This window comes from Meriones unguiculatus, chromosome 8 (assembly GCF_030254825.1).
Source record: "Meriones unguiculatus strain TT.TT164.6M chromosome 8, Bangor_MerUng_6.1, whole genome shotgun sequence".
NCBI lineage: Eukaryota > Metazoa > Chordata > Mammalia > Rodentia > Muridae > Meriones > Meriones unguiculatus.
This window is the reverse complement of record NC_083356.1, coordinates 114695530-114714904: the sequence shown is the minus strand read 5'-3', so window position 1 is coordinate 114714904 and position 19375 is coordinate 114695530. Positions and strand designations below refer to the sequence as shown.

At 42.1% G+C, this 19375-nt stretch overlaps 1 pseudogene; it reads left to right on the top strand.

Annotated features, from left to right (window-relative positions):
- The first annotated feature begins 304 nt into the window (after window positions 1-304).
- LOC110541436 (ATPase GET3-like) lies at window positions 305-10992 on the top strand (annotated as a pseudogene).
- The last annotated feature ends 8383 nt before the right edge of the window (window positions 10993-19375 follow it).

Genomic DNA, 19375 nt, shown 5'->3' with positions numbered 1-19375 from the left:
CTCATGCCCAACATATATTTACCTTGGGTTCATTAGGAAGAAAATCAGAAGTGATCAAAGTGACAGTCTGTGTTCAAGTGCTCTAATGAGTGGCCTTGGCAAACAGTTTCTCAAGCCACGACCCACTTCCTGCTACTTATTTTCCTGGACTGAAGCCTATCAGTTTGATGGAAACTGGCAGGGCTGCCGGAAACGAGGCTTTTGGAGGCGCTTTCAGGAATGAAACCTAAAATTCAGTGGGGAAACTGGAGAGGATTATATCCAGTAAAGCTGGTAAACGGCAGCATTTGAACCGGATTAATGCATGGTAGAACGAGAAGCCGTCAGCCTGACAAATTACCACGTGGAAGGAGGTGGGAGAGCCGAGCCCTTGGAATTTTACAATAGGCAGGTTAGCTGAAGGAGAAAAGGTGACGCATATATGTATGATTTTCTGAGATTTCTTACACGAAAGGCATAAAACAAGAGTCAATAGAGCGCTCAGCCCCAAACAGGACATCTATTTAATAGTGGAAGAGAGGTGCAGAGACTGTAAGAACCATAGGTGGTGGGTGCTTCCGCTCTGCACAGGGCAGCTGCACATGTAAACGACAGTGATTGTGACAGTATGCACAAGATCTGTGCCGGCTGGAGTCAGAGAAAAGTCCCAACATGGAAAAGGGAGGTAGCTGAAAGTATAGTTCCCAGCTAAGGAGCTATGGGAAAGGGAAATCTCCAGGAAGAGGGGAAGTCACTTATTTTTATGAACGTGGTGCCTATGTCCAGGAGTGGTAGAGCTGGGTCTTGAGGAAGCACTATTCCCAGTTGTCCGAGAAAGCCCCAGATTGTCCAAAAGCTGCTCCACCATACAACAAGGACATTTGCTCAACCATATTCATAGCAGCTTTATTCATAATAGCCAGAATCTGGAAACAACCTAGATGTCCCTCAGCTGAGGAATGGATACAGAAATTGTGGTCCATTTACACAACAGAATACTTTACTCAGCTATTAAAAACAAGGAAATCATGAAATTTGTAGGCAAATGGATGGAACTAGAAAAGATCGTCCTGACTGAGGTAACCCAGAACCAGAAACACACACATAGTATATACTCACTTTTAGCTATGTAATACAGGGTAAGCATACTAAAATCTATAGTGCTAAAGAAACTAAACAACAAGGAGGGCCCTAGAGAGGATACTTAATTCTCATTAAGAAAGGCAAATAGAATAGACGCTGGAATCAGTTGAAGAGAGGGAACAGGATGGGAGGCTACTCTAAATGTCTTCTGAAAGGCTCCACCCAACAGGGGATCGAAACAGATTCTAACAGCCAAACTTTGGACAGAGTGTAGGTAGTCATAGGAAAGAGCAGGGTAATAGAAGGACCCAGAGGGGACAGGAGCTCCATGAGGAGACCAACAGAGCCAACAAATCTGGGCCCAGGAGCACCTGAAGAAACTGCTACATCAACTAAGGACCATGCATGGAGAGGACCTAGATCCGCTGCTCAGGTGTAGCCAGCCTATAGGCAGCTCAGTCTTCATGTGGGTTTCCTAGTAAGGGGAGCAGGGGCTTGTCTCTGACATGGATTCTGTTGCCTGCTCTTTGATCGCCGCTTCCCCCTGGGGAGGCATTGTCAGCCCATAGAGGAAGAGGATGCAGGCAGTCCTGATGAGACTTGATAGGCTGGGGTCAGATGGTAGGGAAGGAGGGTTACCCTTTCTGAGAAATAGGGGAGGGGAATATCAGGGAAAAGGGAGGGTGGGACTGGGAGAAGACAAGGGAGGGGGCTACAATTGGGATGTAATGTTAATAAATTGTAAAAAGTAAAGTTAACTTATTTAAAAAAAAACCATGGTGCCTGAGCTGGATGCAATGGTGCACCTTTCATCCCAGTGCTGGGGGAGGCAGAGGCAGGTGGATCTCTGAGCTTGAGACAATCCTGGTCTACAGAGAAAGCTCCAGGACCACCAGAGCCACATAAAGAAACCCTGTCTCAATGTTCTCCTCCTCCCCCAAAAAAAGACCATAGTGCCTGATAGGTTGATTAGACTCCTGTGTGTAGCCATACAACCAAGAGTTGGACGTGAGTTATAAAAAACACGAGTATACAATGATGGGAGAGTAAGGAAGGGAAATTTTATCAAAATACAATGCACAAAATTCTCAGAGAATTAAAAATGCATGTGTTTATTGCTGTTCTAGTTCAACACTGAGGCACAAGAAAGCTCTGTTGCATTAATGTGGAAATGACAGCCCTCAGGTGGAAAGAGAAGGTGATCTTTGCTTAGCTACAGATAGTGACTCATATATAAAAGAAACCATTTTTGAAACAAATTGTTTAAAACAGAAGAGAAAATAACTTATTTTGATCCTTATTTTGACCCATACTGCCAGGGTTTGGCTTCAGATGTATGGCGTAATGAAGCGGCATGTTGATTAGAGATACATATAACTTCATTCCATAATAATTTAAAATAAATTTCTGCATTTAAGACCTTTTGATTTTATATTTTGGTTGTTAGAATGCAACCTGGAAGGGAAGGGCTGTATTTGTGGTCTTGTCTATCAATTAGAGTGACCACATGGAGTGGGTGGTGAAAGGGTTAAAGAAGAGGGAATATTAGAAACAGCTTTTCTGGGACCACAGCAGCAAATTGCAGACAGCTGTTGCTCTGCAAGGTAAGCAAGGTCACACACCCTGGTCCCGTAGAGCTTAGAGAAGGCAGAGAGAGAGAGAGAGAGAGAGAGAGAGAGAGAGAGAGAGAGAGAGAATGCATGTGTATGTTTGTGTGTAAGAGAGAATGTGTATGCGTGGGAGAGAATGTGTGTGTGAGTTCCTGTGTGTGAGAAAAAGATAGTATGTGTTTGTGAGAGAGGGAGTAAGTTTGTGTGTGAGAGAGAAGGAGAATGTGTGTGTGTGTATGTGTGAGAGAGTATATTTGTGTGTGTATAAGAAAGGACGTATGGATGTGAGTGAGAGAAAGTATGTGTGTGTGTGTGTTTAAGAGACTGTATGTGTGACTGTGTGAGATTGAATATGCATGTGAGTTTGTGTGTGTGAGAAAGAATTTGTAGTGTGTGTGTGTGTGTGTGTGTGTGTGTGTGTGTGTGTGTGTATAGAAAGAGAGAATTTGGAGAGGGCTGGAAACTCGGAGGGGAGGGAATATCCCCACAGGTATTTCCTCTGATATTCCTGTGTCCACACTCCTGAGACTGTAAACAGCAATCCCCAAGTGCAGGAAAGAGAAAGCAGAGTTTTCCTCTTGCAGTTGAGAGCTGGGCAGTGTGGTGGAGCCGGCCCTGATCCCAGCTGTGGGAAGGCTGGTAAGAGGGTGCTGACTTCCCAGCCTGGGCTACCTGAGGGCCTGCCTCGCCCTCCCTCCCCCTGCCCCCTGAAAGAACACTGCTCAGAAGATGAACTCAGCCTTTTAGCCCAGAAACCATCAGTCTGAAATTAGTTTTATGGTTAAACCAAAGTGAAAAATCAGTGCAAAATAAAATTTTCTTGAGAGCCATAGTTTTAGCTAAATATAGGAACCGCTATCCCCAGAAAGATTCAGATAGGAGCTGGGGATAAGACAGATCAAGGCCTGACCATCAGCTTTTTTTGTGAGTGTGTTAATAGATTGCTTTTTCTTCAAGTGTGCCTCGGGCTAGGTCACCAGAATCAGAAAAAATAACTCTTATTTTAAACACTCCACCCTTTCCAATTCCTTGGGGCATATTTTTTTTAAATTTCTATTTTACTGCTTGATGTAAGTAGTGATTGGCTAATAACTCATAGTGAAACAAAACAAAGCAGTGCATTGATAACATGGCTTATTCCCTCTCTAACATAATGGCACAAACCAATCTAAATTTGGTTTTCTGACAAAAGGATGAGCACAGAAGTTGGACAACATAGCTGAGTCCTGAAGTGAGGCATACTGGAAGAACAGAAGTGAACAAGCAAAGATGTCAAAGAAGAACTCATCTGTTGAAGGCACATAAAAATGATGCCAGCAATGGCAAGGGTTTTTCTTTCATTCTTTCTTTTTGGAGTGAATCAAAGACCTTTCCTATATTTTCTTTAGGTGTAGTTTGTTATAAATGCCAAAATGCCATAACTGTTAGCAAATATGAGAAAGGCTAGAAAGGAATCAACTTTGGCTAAAAGCCCGCTTTTGTAGGATGGATTTCAAAATTCACCGTGTGTTTCTGAAAATATGACAATTGTTTATCAGAACTTGATAGATTTGAGGACTGTGTGATGGTCTCTCTTCATGTATTTTCTGAAAGTAATCCTTCTTCTACATTTGACAAATGAACACAAATAATGTCTACAGATTGACATATTTTTCCCAGAGCAATCAACAGTAGATTTAATGATCTCTAGTGATGATGATTTTTCTTTTCTTCTTTTTCTTTTTATTTATTTATTTTGCCTTAATACTAGAACATAATGAAACTGGAAAGCTGATTTTTTTTCTTTCGGTGCAAGTCCCACTTGTAGACTGTGTCTAGTTGAAAACCCCAAAAGATGTCTTGTTTATAGAAGGCTTCCTTCCATTAGAACTACCTGACCCTCATGTGGTCTTTGTGTGGTCTCGCTTAGCCTTTCTGTGTCACAGGATTGCGTGCTTCAGAATGAGCAAAAATACACAAGCCACAAATCTTTGTTTCTGTAGCAGAAAGCCCAATTAACTTGTCAGCGTTGCACACAGAAGCCTCACAAGGACAATGGTGATTTTCCACAAGATGGCAGTGGTCTTTGTGCAAGAACAGAGGGATAAATAGCATTCTGTGGGTCCCCTACCAAATGTGACAAAATGCTGCGCTTGTGAATTTAATACTTGTGAAATCTGTGTCATGGCTGTTTTCTCTGCTGCAGGCCTGCTTCTCAAGAACAATTAGCCTATTTTCATCATTGAGAGAAAAAAAGTAGCATATATAGCATTGTGTTTTATATAATATCTTTTTCTAAAGAGCCCCAAGTATTTTGCAGCTGTTATTTAATTAACCTCACACTGTGCCTCTGAGGGAGGAGCAGGGGATTAACGTATATCCTATTTATCACAGCAAATTTAAATAATTTGTTGATATCATTCTGAAGGGGAAATAGTGACACAGGAAACGAGACGTTTGTTGAGGTTTAGGCCACGACCCCTACTCATTATGCTGAGCTGATTTTCTGTAGAGAGCAATATTTATAAATTCAGAGACAAGATCCTATTTATATTTTGTATTTACATCACAGTGCTTTCCACACCTTAATTTGAGTGCTTAAGTACTTTAGTCCTCCAGGTTATGATTTAAGGATCCTGGGGAGTTTTATTTTACTTTATTTTAGTTGGTTTTGAATGCAGACCCCCAGGCTCCCATCTCTAGCTAGTCTGCTCTCCCTGGTTTGGGAAGGGGCTGAAAAATTGAGTATTTTAGATATTTTAAACACTGAAATGACTCTGAGACAGGTGGTCCTTCCCACACTTTAGATACTGCTTTGCCACCCTCTGGCAATATAGTGCTAACAGACCCAATTTGGGGGAATCAAAGTCATTTAATTTCTTTGGAGAAAGATATTCAATATTACATTAAAAGCTGGAAATATCACACTTTTCTTCAATGTTTGAAGGGTAAATCCTTAGGTGTAAATTATTATGCTTTATTCATAAGTTTTATTTAAAAATCAGTTAACAAATTTCAGGCATAATTATTTTTAAATCACACTTTCAGAAGCGTCACTAATGATTTATTTATTTATTTATTTTAGTTATATGCCATGTGGCTTGAAGTAATTGGATTCTTAGCTCTCTAGTCTTGCTTTTAAGACTGTAAGGGACCAGAAGAATATTCAGCGGTCAGCTAACAGTTATTTTGTCTCTAGAAGCATATATTTCTTTATGGTTTTCTGAAATAAAAATTATTACCGATCTTTATATTTGTTACTGTTTTTCATTTCACTTGAACCTGTGCCACAGCTTTAAGGCATTTCCCAAGTTTCATACATCAATAACTTATCCCCCAAGTTCATGTATTGATCATGCATAGACCTGGAGACTTTGGGATTCAATAGATTCAGTCATTGACTTTTAGGGTTAGGTAAGGTCTGACTCCATGTTGGGACTGGTGGACCTTTCAAATAAGGAAGAGACTTGGCCCAGTGGAGCTTAAAGCTACCCAGAGGAAGGATTCCTGGCTGGGACTAACCCCTACTCTTCTCAGTCCTCTTGCCAACTGTGGAAGGTGATCCAGGAAGCTCTCCATGCCAAATAATATAACACGACCACCTACATGAAGGCAGTGCCCGAGTATGGCATGCTCCAACCAAGACTAACCTGCTCTGTGTGGCCTACGGAGAGCAGTCACTTCACCCAGAGAAAACTGAGGCCTTTGACAAAAAGCTACAACTGATTAAGGCTAGAAGGAGGAAGTCAAGTGAGAGCTCAGATCCATCCATACAATTGCACATTGTCTTAGGGTTTCTGGGTGAGTATTTTTTGGTCAATGCACCAATACATCTCATCCAGAGAGGAGGGTGTTCCACCTCAAAAATGGAGGGAGCATCCTTCCACACCATTCCTTTTTCATTCCTTCGTTCCTTCCTCCATTCCTTTTGTTTACTTGTTTTATTTTTACTTCTTTTTATGTTCTTGAAATAGGTTCTTACTGTGTAGCTCCGGCTGGCTTATAATTCACTATGTAGACCAGGCTGGCCTCAGATTCATAAAGCTCTGCCTGCCCCTGCTTCTTGAGTGCTGGGATTACAGTGCACCACTACACCTGGTACCAATATGCATATTGACATTTTTAACGGAAGGTTTAGCTATGTATCCCAAGAGGGGCTGGAACTTTCAATTCTTCTGTCTCAGTCCCAGCTGTAGTCACCCTGCTCAGCTGTACTTGGATTGTTAAGGAAACCCATTCATGTGTGTGAAGTCAGTTGTTTTTTGTCTTTTCACCAAAGGTTTGGTAAAATCCATCCCGTACTTCTTTTTTCCTTGGGGGTGGTGGTGGTGGTGGTGGTGTTAGTGTGCATTTGCTGTTGTGGAAAAGTATCAGCTTCATTTCATATTAACATAAGTAACTTTCAAACACTCCTAGAGAGAACTGAATGGATCCGGGCTTTTAAAGCAATCTGAACCAATTCTGCAAGTGACTGTGTTTGTATTGCTGTGAAGATGTGAAGATATGAAAATCAGTCAAACCCTTTCCACCTGCTGAGTTTTCTCTCCCAGCCTTGATGTGACTGTTTGTGGTTTGTGTCTAGTTTATTGTTTTGCTGTGTTTGGTGGATATCCAGAGGCATACCCCTCTACTCCCCTCCGTTTTAAGGTAAATGGAGTGGATGGGGGGGGACTGGGAAGAGTGGAGGGAGGGGAAACTTTAGTTGGATTGGATGTACTGTATGATAGAGGAATTTAAAATAAAAGTAAATGAGTCAGTTAGTCAACTGCAACTTAAAGAATGTTTCGTATTAAGTTCTTAATTTTTGCTTTCCCTCTCTTTTTCTGGCTATGAGAGTTTTCTTTTAATAAGCAACTTTTCTATTTTCATGTGTGTGTGAAATAATCAATCCAAAAGTATTGGAGTGAATGGAAAGAGACTTGACATTCTTGGAATATTCTTGGGATAATAACCCTTATTCCAAGAATATAAAATGGAAATGCCTTTTTTGTTATATATTGTAGAGATCATGTACATCTCTGGCCATAGGCAGTTTCCTTATACCTCATTCACTGTTATTTAAATTAGAAAGTCCTCATCAGAGTAAAAATTCATTTCCACCCTAAGAAACCAGAGCATGGAAGTTAGTATGTTTGCTTTGTCTTAGAGGATGATACTCTTCACCATGTTATGGTGTGGGAAGATGATCCTCTCTCAAAGTGAAAAGATGTAAATATGAGTCTCCCAGAGAACCATGAGCTTAGTAAACTTCAGCTCCTTCTAAGTTATCTCCTTTCAGGTGTTTTGCTAAAGTAAGGACACTGAGACAACAACTCACATTAGCTTTTATAATACTTAAAGGTCTTATAATAGAAATGGAAAATTTGGTTGAAGCGCCGAGTAGAAGATGCCACATTCTGTAGAAGTGTAAGACGTACTGTGATTCTGTAGGGTTCTCAGGCCATGTAACTCCTCACCCTTCTCTGGCACTGAACACACCCTGAAGGCAGGTCTTCAAGCATGCCTATCTGGTACCCACCTTGCTCCTTTCCCAGACTCAAAAGAGTTAAAGGCTCCTGCTTTCCTCCACATCATGATCTGAAGAGAAGGCAGACCTCTGATGGGCTCTGATGATTTGACAAACACAACAAATGGTTGTATACTTCCTACATGTACACGTGGGTATTCAAGAAAAGGTCTGGCAAGCTTCTCTGACATTCTATAGAAGCTGCATTTCTGTGGCATCCTATCCCTCTGTGCCCTGGGCAGTATTTAGCTTCCAAATGTTGACCAGTTTGTTAACTATAGTGACATTTTGTTTTAACTTGTTTTATTTTTTGGTGACCAATGAACGCATTAGATGTGTTTAACAATTACTTATCTTTCTTTAAATTGGTTATTCATATTCCTGGCCTCTTTTCCCCTTAGGGTCATTTTTCCTATCTTGAGTTGGATAAGTTCCGGTACATTTTGGTTGATATTTGTGAGAGTACTGTGTGCTTCTATGACTCTTTGGTGTCTTCAGAAACTGTAAACATACTCTCCTATTCTGTTGGCTGTTCTTATGCTTGTGTGGCTGGTATCCTACCAACTGAGCCACAACCAGAACCTCCATTCTTAGGGTATGAGCTAAGGACTGTTTATTACTACTAACTGAACAGTACTAAGTTTGAGCTTTGAATGTAGGTTTCAGGTTTTGGGCTTCAAAGATTCTGAGGAGTGCATAGGGTATAAATTATCATTAGCTGATAAATGAATACAATTTAAAAAAGAGAGATGAACCTTTCCCTGGTTCTATGTCTACAAAAGACACAACCAATTTTGCATCGAAACTTCATAAATCCTTTGGTTAAGAACACTGAAAAACATAAATACAACCTCTATAAAATGCTGTGTAAAGGAAGAATGCTCTTACTTACAAACCCTTTTAGATATAACAATCCCTATTCTGTTTTGTGAAGGCCCAAAGATACCTACAAAACTTTGTACATTAAACATAAATTCCATAAAACCAAAAAAAAAAAAAAAAGAAAGAAAGGAAGAAAGAAAGAAAGAAAGAAAGAAAGAAAGAAAGAAAGAATGCTCCATTGGGATCCAAGGTGGAGGCTGGGGTGGCCAGGTGGGGGTTGAAGCAGAGATGTTCGAGGATGCACCCGATGTGTAGCCGCTGGTTCGAACCCATGCTCAGCAATATCAGCCTTTAACGGATCTTTGTCAGGGCGAGGGTGGCGCCTGCAGCTGCAGCCTGGTGGCCCAGTTGTCTAAGGGATGTGAGAGTGTTCTGATCATTTCTACAGACTCAACTCACAACATCTCTGATCAGAAGTTCTACAAGGTGTCTACCAAGATCAAAGGCTGTGACAACCTCTTTGCTATGGAGAGATCTGAGCCTGGGCGTGGCAGAGCTCCCTGAGGAGATCCCCAGGAAGACAACATGCTGAGTGTATTCAGCATATCCATGAGTATGAGCTGGGCTGAGGTTGTAAGACTGGTGAAAGGCCAATAAACTTTTAGTCAGGGTCCTCTTTCTTGATTACTTTCTTTAGATATACAGATTTTAGTAGGTTTATCCTATGTCATATGTCTATATGAATGAGTATATACTGTGTGTGTCTTTCTGCTTCTGGGACAGCTCACTCAGTATGATCCTTTCCAGGTCCCACTATTTACCTGCAAATTTCATGATTTCCTTATTTTTCACTGCAGAGTAATACTCCATTGTGTAGATGTACCACAATTTCTGCATCCATTCTTCAGTTGAGGAGCATCTGGGCTGTTTCTAGCTTCTGGCTATTACAAGTAAAAGCTGCTGCAAACATGGTTGCACAGATGTCCTTATTGTGTACTTTGGATATATGCCTAGTGGGTTACATAGTAATGGGAAGAGGGACTGCCTCTGATATAATCTGATTGGCCTGCTCTTTGATCACCTCCCCCTAAGGGGGGAGCAGCCTTACCAGGCCACAGAAGATGACAATGCAGCCACTCCTGAAGAGATCTGATAGACTAAGATCAGAAGGAAGGAGAAGAGGACCTCCCTTATCAGTGGACTTGGGAGGGGCATGCATGAAGAAGGGGGAGAGGAGGGTGGGATCAGGAGGGGAGGAGGGAGGGACTTTTGGGGGGATACAAAGTGAATAAAGTGTAATTAATAAAATAAAATAAAAAGACTGGTGAAAGGCGTAACTTGTCAAAGGTTGTATTTAACACAGCAGCCTCTGGCCATACACACTGAGGCTCCTGAGCTTCCCCACCATCGTGCAGCAGGGCCTGGGCCGCCTCATTCGGATCAGATCAAGAACCGCATCAGTGCCTTCATCTCCCAGATGTGGAACGTGCTGGGCCCGGGGGGCATGAACACAGACCAGCTGGCTTCCAAGCTAGAAGAGGCGTGTCCTGACATCTGGTCCCTTAGCGGACAGTTCAAGGGCCCTGAACCGAAGGCCTTCATCTGTGCATGCATCGCTGAATTCTTGTCCTTGCCTGAGACGGAGCGGCTGACCCAGGAGCTGGCCAAGTGCAAGACTGACCCCCACAACATCATCATCAACCAGCCTGTCTTCCCTGACCCTGAAAAGCCCTGCCAGGTGTGTGAGGTTTGACGCAGATCCAGGCCAAACACCTGGACCAGACGGAAGGCCTGGATGAAGATTTTCACACTGTGGAGTTGCCACTGTTACCCCACAGGGTTCAGGGCGGCGACCAGACCAAGTCAACACCTTCTCTGCCCCTACAGCCCCCCTTCCCCATAGTACAGGAGGAGCCACTTAGAAGATGGGAGGGGTCTGTTCCCCCTGGTGGGGCCTGGGGATGCTGCAAATGCTCCTCACCTCTCCCTGCCTCACACTCCTCCATAAAATAACCTTAAACAGCAAAAAAAAAAAAAAAAAAAAAAAAAAAATGCTTAGTCATGTTGCCTGTGGTCTTTGATTTCTGTTCTTATTTACAGAAAGTAAGAGCACACACAAGATCGGAATAACTGAGCAAGTACATCAAGCACACTTTACTTCTGTTTTTCCCAATATGAGGGAGAAGAATGCTAGTCCACACAGTTTTGCTTTGTGAGGAGTACTCTTGGGAGTAGGGAGAAACTACCGGTTTAAAGTACTTTTTAAATAGGAGGAGGCAGTGTTAATATTAACATTGAAAAGATATTAATGTATTGAAGGTCTCCTGGGCAGCCGCATAATGGGAGAATACAAAGAGCAACTTTCAGCTGACCACTGGGAGGTAGATTTATGTGAGGATTTCTAGGCTGTTCTTTCCTGCTCCAGAGGTTTACCGCTGATGAAAGCTGGAGAAGTTCATTGTCCTGCCCCCGCTGTTAGACATGTTACCCAAGGGCTCACTTCTGATAACCTGTCAGCACCACTCTGGTTCGTTTAATAAATATTTAGCGCTACTTTAATATACCTGGAACCATAAAATTTTAGAGAACAAACCCTAAAACACACCCAGCCTATTTCTTTGTTGCGGCTCAGGCGGTTCATTTAATGATTTATTGCCAGAGCTATGACTAGAACTCGGGATTCTTAATTCGAAATGCAACAGAAATTAGTAAGCGAAAAAGTGCAGGAACAGTACTTTTTCCATGTGACTGAAAAGCCATTATCAATGGCTATGAGGTACTTACACTTAAAAGTATATATTTTTTTTTACATTTTCTAGAATTTCTATCACACGAGAGTAATCAGAACATTAACAGGCCAATGCTAAGTCCTAGGTCGTTCCTAGTAGCAGTAATGTCTCAGAGGAACTTCTGCCAATTAGTCATGGAGAATAACAAAATACCAATATCACATAATTTCTAAATTAGAGCTAAAGTAGAAACGAAGGAATAGGCAAACACTCTTACAATAAATTGTCCTGTAGGGGACTAAACCCTTTCATCATTTATTGCTTGCTTCACATCAGTGTTACTGGCAACTTAATCCTAATTTCTCAAGTACTGTCAGTAGCTGTTATATTCCTTTGAAATAAAATAGAGGTTCTAGGAAATAGTCTGAAGTAATGGGGGGTGGGTATTCAACTTAAAGCTAAACAAAGCCCAAGAAAAACTTCCGATCTCTCTTTAGCAGTTGGCCAAAGTTTGCTATTTGTCAAAGTGCCTTAAGTAGTCAGGAAAATCTCTAGGGAAATGATGAGAATTAAAACCCAACTGTTTTGAGTTTTCCATTAAGGGGTTTGAAAACAATGTGTTATTTCATTCATATTAAGTGTTTTTTAATGTTCTCAGCAATCATTTAGGAAATGCCCTGATTCATGCACTCAGCACCTTCAGAGATTCATGAATTTACGAGCATTACTTTCTATATTGATAGGAAACAAGGTGAACAATCAAACCTTCACGAGTTGCTTTAAAAATTTAGTTTAGCCATTGGATTATTTATCAAAAATAAAAGTGACACGGATCTCGGAACAGCTCTTTGTAGAGCCACGACTGAAGCTATTTTAGTAGACTGAGCAAATCCTGCAAGTGAGAGGCCAGATTGTGGACCAGGATACGCCTCGGCTGGGGCAGCAGGGAGTGGCAGGTGCTGCCAGAGAGACAGGCAACTGTTAAACCCTGCCTGCATATCAGAAAGTCAGCTTGCCAAAGAAGCAGAGGCTTTTCATTTTTGTTTGTTTGGTTTTTTTTATAGCAACATATAAAAATCAGTAGTTTTTATTTCACACTAGTAGCAAACTTGCTGAAAAGACATTGAGAAAACAATGCTATTTGCAATTGCCTCGAACTCATAGTTGCCTCAACAAAGAGTTGTTCTAATTTGAATAAGGGTCAAGTCATGAGTCACTTTTATATAACCCAATGATCCTAAGTAAATGGCCAAAGAAAAAGAAATGTTGGAGACACATCTTCTCTCTAGTGTTTACTCTGTTCACTCTAGTGTCCACTATTCATAACATCCAAGAAATAATCAGCGATGACCGAATAACAAAAACATGTAGGGTGTACATAGTATACGTGTATGATAGGGTACTATTCAGCCACACAAAATACGAAATTGTATCATTTGCAACAACATGGGTAAATCTAGAGGATATTATCTTAAGTGATGTAAGCCAGGTAGAAGCAACAGATATTTCATGACCACAATCATATGTGTAAAAGTTACAAAGTTGACTCCATAAAAGCAGAGAACAGAGTGTATTTATCAGAAACTAGAGAGTATAGGAAGGTGACGGGGTGGAAATCTGTTGGCCCCCAAGTATACATTTATGATTAAGATGGAATGGAGGGAGGAGGTCCAGGAGATCAAGGATTGATTCCATAGCAAACTTGAGACTAAATAAATGCCTGCTTAAAAAAAACTAAATTCCAAACAAGCAGCAATAACACACACAGCAATATATATGATAAAAATAGAAAAGCAAGTTTGTGTGACCTATTGTAAGTACAGTAAACAATAATCTACTTTGTATTTTGAAACAGCCAGAAGAGAGAATTTCTAATGTTTGCGCAAAGAATGATCTATACTTAAGGTGATGGGTATTTTGATAATCCTGGTTGGATCATCACACAGTGTCTGTGTAGGTCTAAACAATGCATTGTCTCTTTTAAACCTACATTATCATATATATTTAGTAAGTTTGAAAAATCAGCAGAACTTTCATAAGTATGAACATATGCAGAACTTTTTTTCCCTTTTTTTTAACATCCTTTTCTTGTCATTTCCTAAACAATACAGTGTAACTACCTACCTAGCTACATACCATCCATTGTGGTATGTATTATGAGCAGTCTAGAGATGATTTTAAATATGCAGGGAGATGTAGATTACATGCAAATGTGTTCGCTGAGTGATTAAGGCTTCCTCTTTTGACGCTCTAGGAAGTCAGGTATCCTTTTGAGGTATATGTGGATTTCTAGAACAATGCAGAGGTTAAGAGTGTCTTTTTGCCTCCTCCAAGTCCCTTCTTTAGTAATTTCATGTTAAACAGTTGATCCTTGCTTTTTTGAAATGTCTGTTTAACTTCTACCTACTTTGCTAATAAGAGTCTGTGTAGCTTGTCACCCTGCACAAAACTGAAGTCCAAGTGGATCAAAGACCTCAACATAAAACCAGACACATTAAATCGGCTTGAAAAAAAAGTGGGAAATACCCTAGAACTCATTGGTACAGGGGGAAACTTCCTGAACAGAACACCAACAGCACAGGCTCTAAGAGCAACAACCAATAAATGGGACCTCATGAAACTGAAAAGCTTCTGTAAAGCAAAGGACACCGTCACCAAAACAAAGCGACCACCTACAGATTGGGAAAGAATCTTCACCAACCCTTTATCTGACAGAGGACTCATATCCAGTATATATAAAGAACTAAAGAAGCTGAAAAGCAGCAAACCAAGTAATCCACTTAAAAAATGGGGAACAGAGCTAAACAGAGAATTCTCTGTAGAGGAATACCGAATGGCAGAGAAGCACTTAAAGAAATGCTCAACCTCATTAGCCATTAGGGAAATGCAAATCAAAACAACCCTGAGATTTCACCTTACACCCATGAGAATGGCCAAGATCAAAAACTCAAGTGACAACACATGCTGGAGAGGTTGTGGAGAAAGGGGAACCCTTCTCCACTGCTGGTGGGAATGTAAACTTGTACAACCACTCTGGAAATCAATCTGGCGCCTTCTCAGACAACTAGGAATAGCGCTTCCTCAAGATCCAGCCATACCACTCCTGGGCATATATCCAAAAGAGGCTCAAGTACACAAAAAGGACATTTGCTCAACCATGTTTGTAGCAGCTTTATTTGTAATAGCCAGAAGCTGGAAACAACCCAGATGCCCCTCAATTGAAGAATGGATGCAGAAATTGTGGTACATCTACACAATGGAATATTACTCAGCAATGAAAAATAAGGAAATCATGAAATTTGCAGGTAAATGGTGGGATCTGGAAAGGATCATCCTGAGTGAGTTGTCTCAGAAGCAAAAAGACACACATGGTATATACTCACTCATATTGACATACAACATAGGACAAACCCACTAAAACCTGTGCATCTAAAGAAACTAAGCAAGAGAGAGGACACTAACTAAAACGTCCAATCCCCATCCAGAAAGGCAAAGAGGATGGACATCAGAAGAAGAAGAAAACAGGAAACAACCTAGGAACCTACCACAGAGGGCCTCTGAAAGCCTCTGTCCTTCAGACTATCAAAGCAGATGCTGAGCCTGATGGGCAACTGTTGGGCAGAGTGAACGGAATTTTAGGTAAGAACTGGAAAATAGTAAGAGCTGGAGAGGACAGGGTCTCCACAAGGAGAGCAACAGAACAAGAAAATTTGAACATAGGGAACTTCCCAGAGACGCATACTCCAACCAAGGACTATTCATGGAGATAACCTAGAACCCCTGCACAGATGTAGCCCAGGGCAGTTCAGAGTCCAATTGGGTTACATAGTAATGTGAAGAGGGACTGCCTCTGACAGACTCTGATTGGCCTGCTCTTTGATCACCTCCCTCTGGGGGGGGGAGCAGCCTTACCAGGCCACAGTAGAGGACAATACAGCCACTTTTGATGTGAACTGACAGACTAAGATCAGAAAGGAGAGGAGAACCTCCCCTATTAGTGGACTTGGGGAGTGGCATGCAAGCAGAGGGAGGAGGGAGGGTGGGATTGGGATGGGAGGAGGGAGGGGCTTATGGGGGATGCAGAATGAATAAAGTGTAATTGATGAAAAATTTAAGAAAAAAGGGAAAAAAATAATTTAAGAACCTTAAATGACTTTCAAAATTGGAGGAAAACATGGAGTTAGTCAATTGGCATGGAGCACGTCTCACCCCTGGGGGCAATGGTCTCCTGAACCTACTCAGACCTCGGACACCACCACTGCTAGTTCTAGAACTGACGCAGGATGTTCCAACGAGGGGTTAAGGCTTCTCATAATATTTCCTATAAGCCCACACCTGTTTGTCTATATCCCCCATTTTTATTCATTATTAGCCAGATAGAGCCAAGTAATTGTGGTAATGATACTTGCTTTTTTGCCCAATGCTGGAATGCTAGTAAAGTTAGGTATGCCCTGGTTACTCGCATGCCTCACTGGGTGCCTATGCCCATTGATGCCCCTCACGCTATGACTCTCTTCAGACAGAAAAGGGATCTTGGAACTACAGCCACCATTGTTACTACCATCTCATTGACAGCTGTTGGAGCTACCACCAGGGCATTAGCCATGAGTCTCAGACCCTGAATAATCATTTAGCCAATGTAGCTCATGCCTTAGTTGTACATAAGAGAATTAATGCTCAACTAAAAGGAAGCTTGATGGTGTTCAATCAGAGGATTGACCTCTTGCAGGAGCAAATTGATACCCTATGGCAAATCGCTCAACCTGGCTGTCAATGAAAGTATGCTGGACTTTGTGTCACTAGCATACAACATGAGAATTTTTCCTGCGCTGCAAATCTGTCTAAACAATTGTCGAGCTATATTTTAGGTAATTGGACTGGAGAATTCGATACTACGATGGAGCAGCTGAGAGTGGCCATTGTCACAGTAAATTCTACCGGAGTGGACGCAGGACTAGCCACAGGATTATCAACATGGATTGCTGCAGCCATGAATCATCTGAAGGAATGGGCGGGCATGGGAGTGTTAGCAGGCCTTCTGGTGTTGGTCTCCTTGGTTTGCCTGTGGTATATATGCAAGATTAGAGTCTCACAACAGTGTGATGCAGCCATGATCATTCAGGCCTTTACAGCCATTGAAGCAGGACATTCTCCCCAAGCATGGTTGGATACCATAAAAAGCTAAAATGATACGCTCAGGATGCGAGGCTAAGCACTGCACTCAGGGTCAGCCGCTTTGGACCCAGAGAAGAGCATGTCTGATTGCATGCGGGTTGATGCCCCAGGTCCCGCCTCTGAGAAAAAAGTATTGGACGGGTCTGATGCTCTTTGGGTGGATGACACCTAAATGAACATCGGTACAAAGTCCCTATTTATTTCTAATATCAGAGATCAGACCTCTACTCTTGCCTGATGCGTCTAAAACAAAAAGGGGGAACTGTAGAGAGCTGCGGAATGCTATGCCTTAAAGATGGAGCTGGTTTCCGCCTTCCACCTTCCCGATGGTGAGTGCTCTCTATCACGAACAACTCCACATTTGGCTAAGGCCGAGGATCTGGCTTGCTTCCATGTATGTGGACCTATCTGCATTGCCCCCGTGGCACGCCTGGGTTGGCTACCCAGAGGCTATTTAAGCTGTGGGCTGGCTTTCCCCGGGGTCCGAGGATTGTTCAATGTTCCTGAATAAACTGCATTGAAAAAAAAAATAATAATAAAGGCCTGGAGACACTTGACTTCCAGAAAAAAAAAAAAAAAAAAAAAAGAGTCTGTGTGTGCTTACTTCCTGGATAAGTGAGCCCATAGTGGGGCGTTTGAAACCACGGAGGCAGTCTGCAGTGCACTAAACCACACATAAACCTCATTCTTGTTTACTACGGCAGTGACAACAGTCGCTGATGATGCTGGTCACCAGAAAGATGTTCTAATACCAAATGTTTTATGTTAATCCTATTTCTCTTGATTTAAACATAGGTCACAGAATCAATAAATTTTGTTTTGATAATGCTGAATGATGGACCTGACACCGCAATCAGATTTCCTGAGACCTGACACACAACAAGTATTTGCTGCAGTCACACAACAGACTGAAAGGCAGCTTAAAGACTCAGGGCCAACACTGAATTGGTTTTATGTCAGGATAATCAATGAGGCATATCCAGAGGACACTGTTGGTTCTAATATGGCCTCTAAGGGACAAAGTTGTCTTAGTTAGGGTTTTATTGCTTTGAAGAGACACCATAACCATGGAAACTCTCATAAAGGAAAACACTTCATTGGGGATGGCTTACAGTTTCAGGGGTTTAGTCCATTATCATCAAAGCAGGCAGATACGGTACTGGAGCTGAAAGTTCGACATCTTCATCTGCAGGCAGCAGAAGGAGGAAACCAAGTCCCACACTGGGCGTGGCTTAAGCATAGGAGACCTCAAAGCCCATTCCCACAGTGACACCTTTCCATCAAGGCCATACCTCCTGCAACAAGGCCACATCTTCAAAGGGTGCCATTCCCTGTGGGCCAAGCATTCACACACATGAGTCAATGGAGGCCATATCCCTCCAAACCACCACAGTACCACAGTCCACTTCTGGCCCCCATAGGCTTGTAGCCATAACATAATGCAAACTGCATTTAGTCCAACTTCAAAAGTCCCCACAGTCTATCACAGTCTCAATGATGTTTAAAAGTCCAAAGTCCAAAGTCTCTTCCTTTAACTGTAATCCCTTATAAAATCAAAGTAAAAGCAGTGATCTTGCCCTTCTAACATATCATCGCACAGGGTATATATTACCATTCCACAACGTAAGGAAGGGAGCATGGTGAGGAAATAAATGACCAAAGCAACGCCCAAAAGCAGCTGGGCAAACTCCAAACTCTGCAGCTCCATCTTTGATGTCAAAATGCTCTTCAGAGCTCCACCTCCTTCCAGTTTTGTTGACTGAAACACAGTTCTTTCTCTTGGACTGGCTCTATTCCCTGTTAGCATCTCTCCTTGGCAGGTATCCCACGGCTCTGGCATCTTTTGGGGTCTCCAATGAAATCCAGGCTTCACCTTCACAGCTTCACACAATGGCGTCTCTGGGCCTCCATGCAGGGCCACCGCCGCTACATTCCTGGGCTCAGCAGCTCTCTTTAGTCTTGAAGGGAAATTCCATAACCCTTTCCTCTGTCCTGGATTCTAAAGCCAGAATCACGTGGCTGAAGCTGCCAAGTTGTGCTGCTTCTGGAGCTGGAAACGGCTCCTTGTTCAATTACATCTTTACCAGCTTCCTGTTTTCCACGGTTTCCATCACTGCCTAAGCTTCGTTGTGTCGTTTTTTTTTTTTAAATGAAAATTCCATCCATTCTGTTTTACCAATAAAGACTCAGGAGCCAGATGCTGGGGTGAAAATCTGCTGGCTCAGAGAGGCAGAGAAAGCACCCAGCAGACCTTCCTTCTCAGCTCAGGTCAGTATGGAAAAAACCCAAAAGGCTCACTAGCTCAACTGACAGCCCAGGAGAAAAAGACCAAAATACCCAAGGCCGCAGGCTTGCTAGCTCGAAGCTCAAAAATCCAAGGAGCTGAGGAACTGAAGCCTAAGCTAAAGCTAGAGCTTGGGCTAGAAGTTATTTCTCCTTCTCTACACTGTTGTAAAAACTCCTCAACTCAAAATTTCTCCTACTCTTTAATC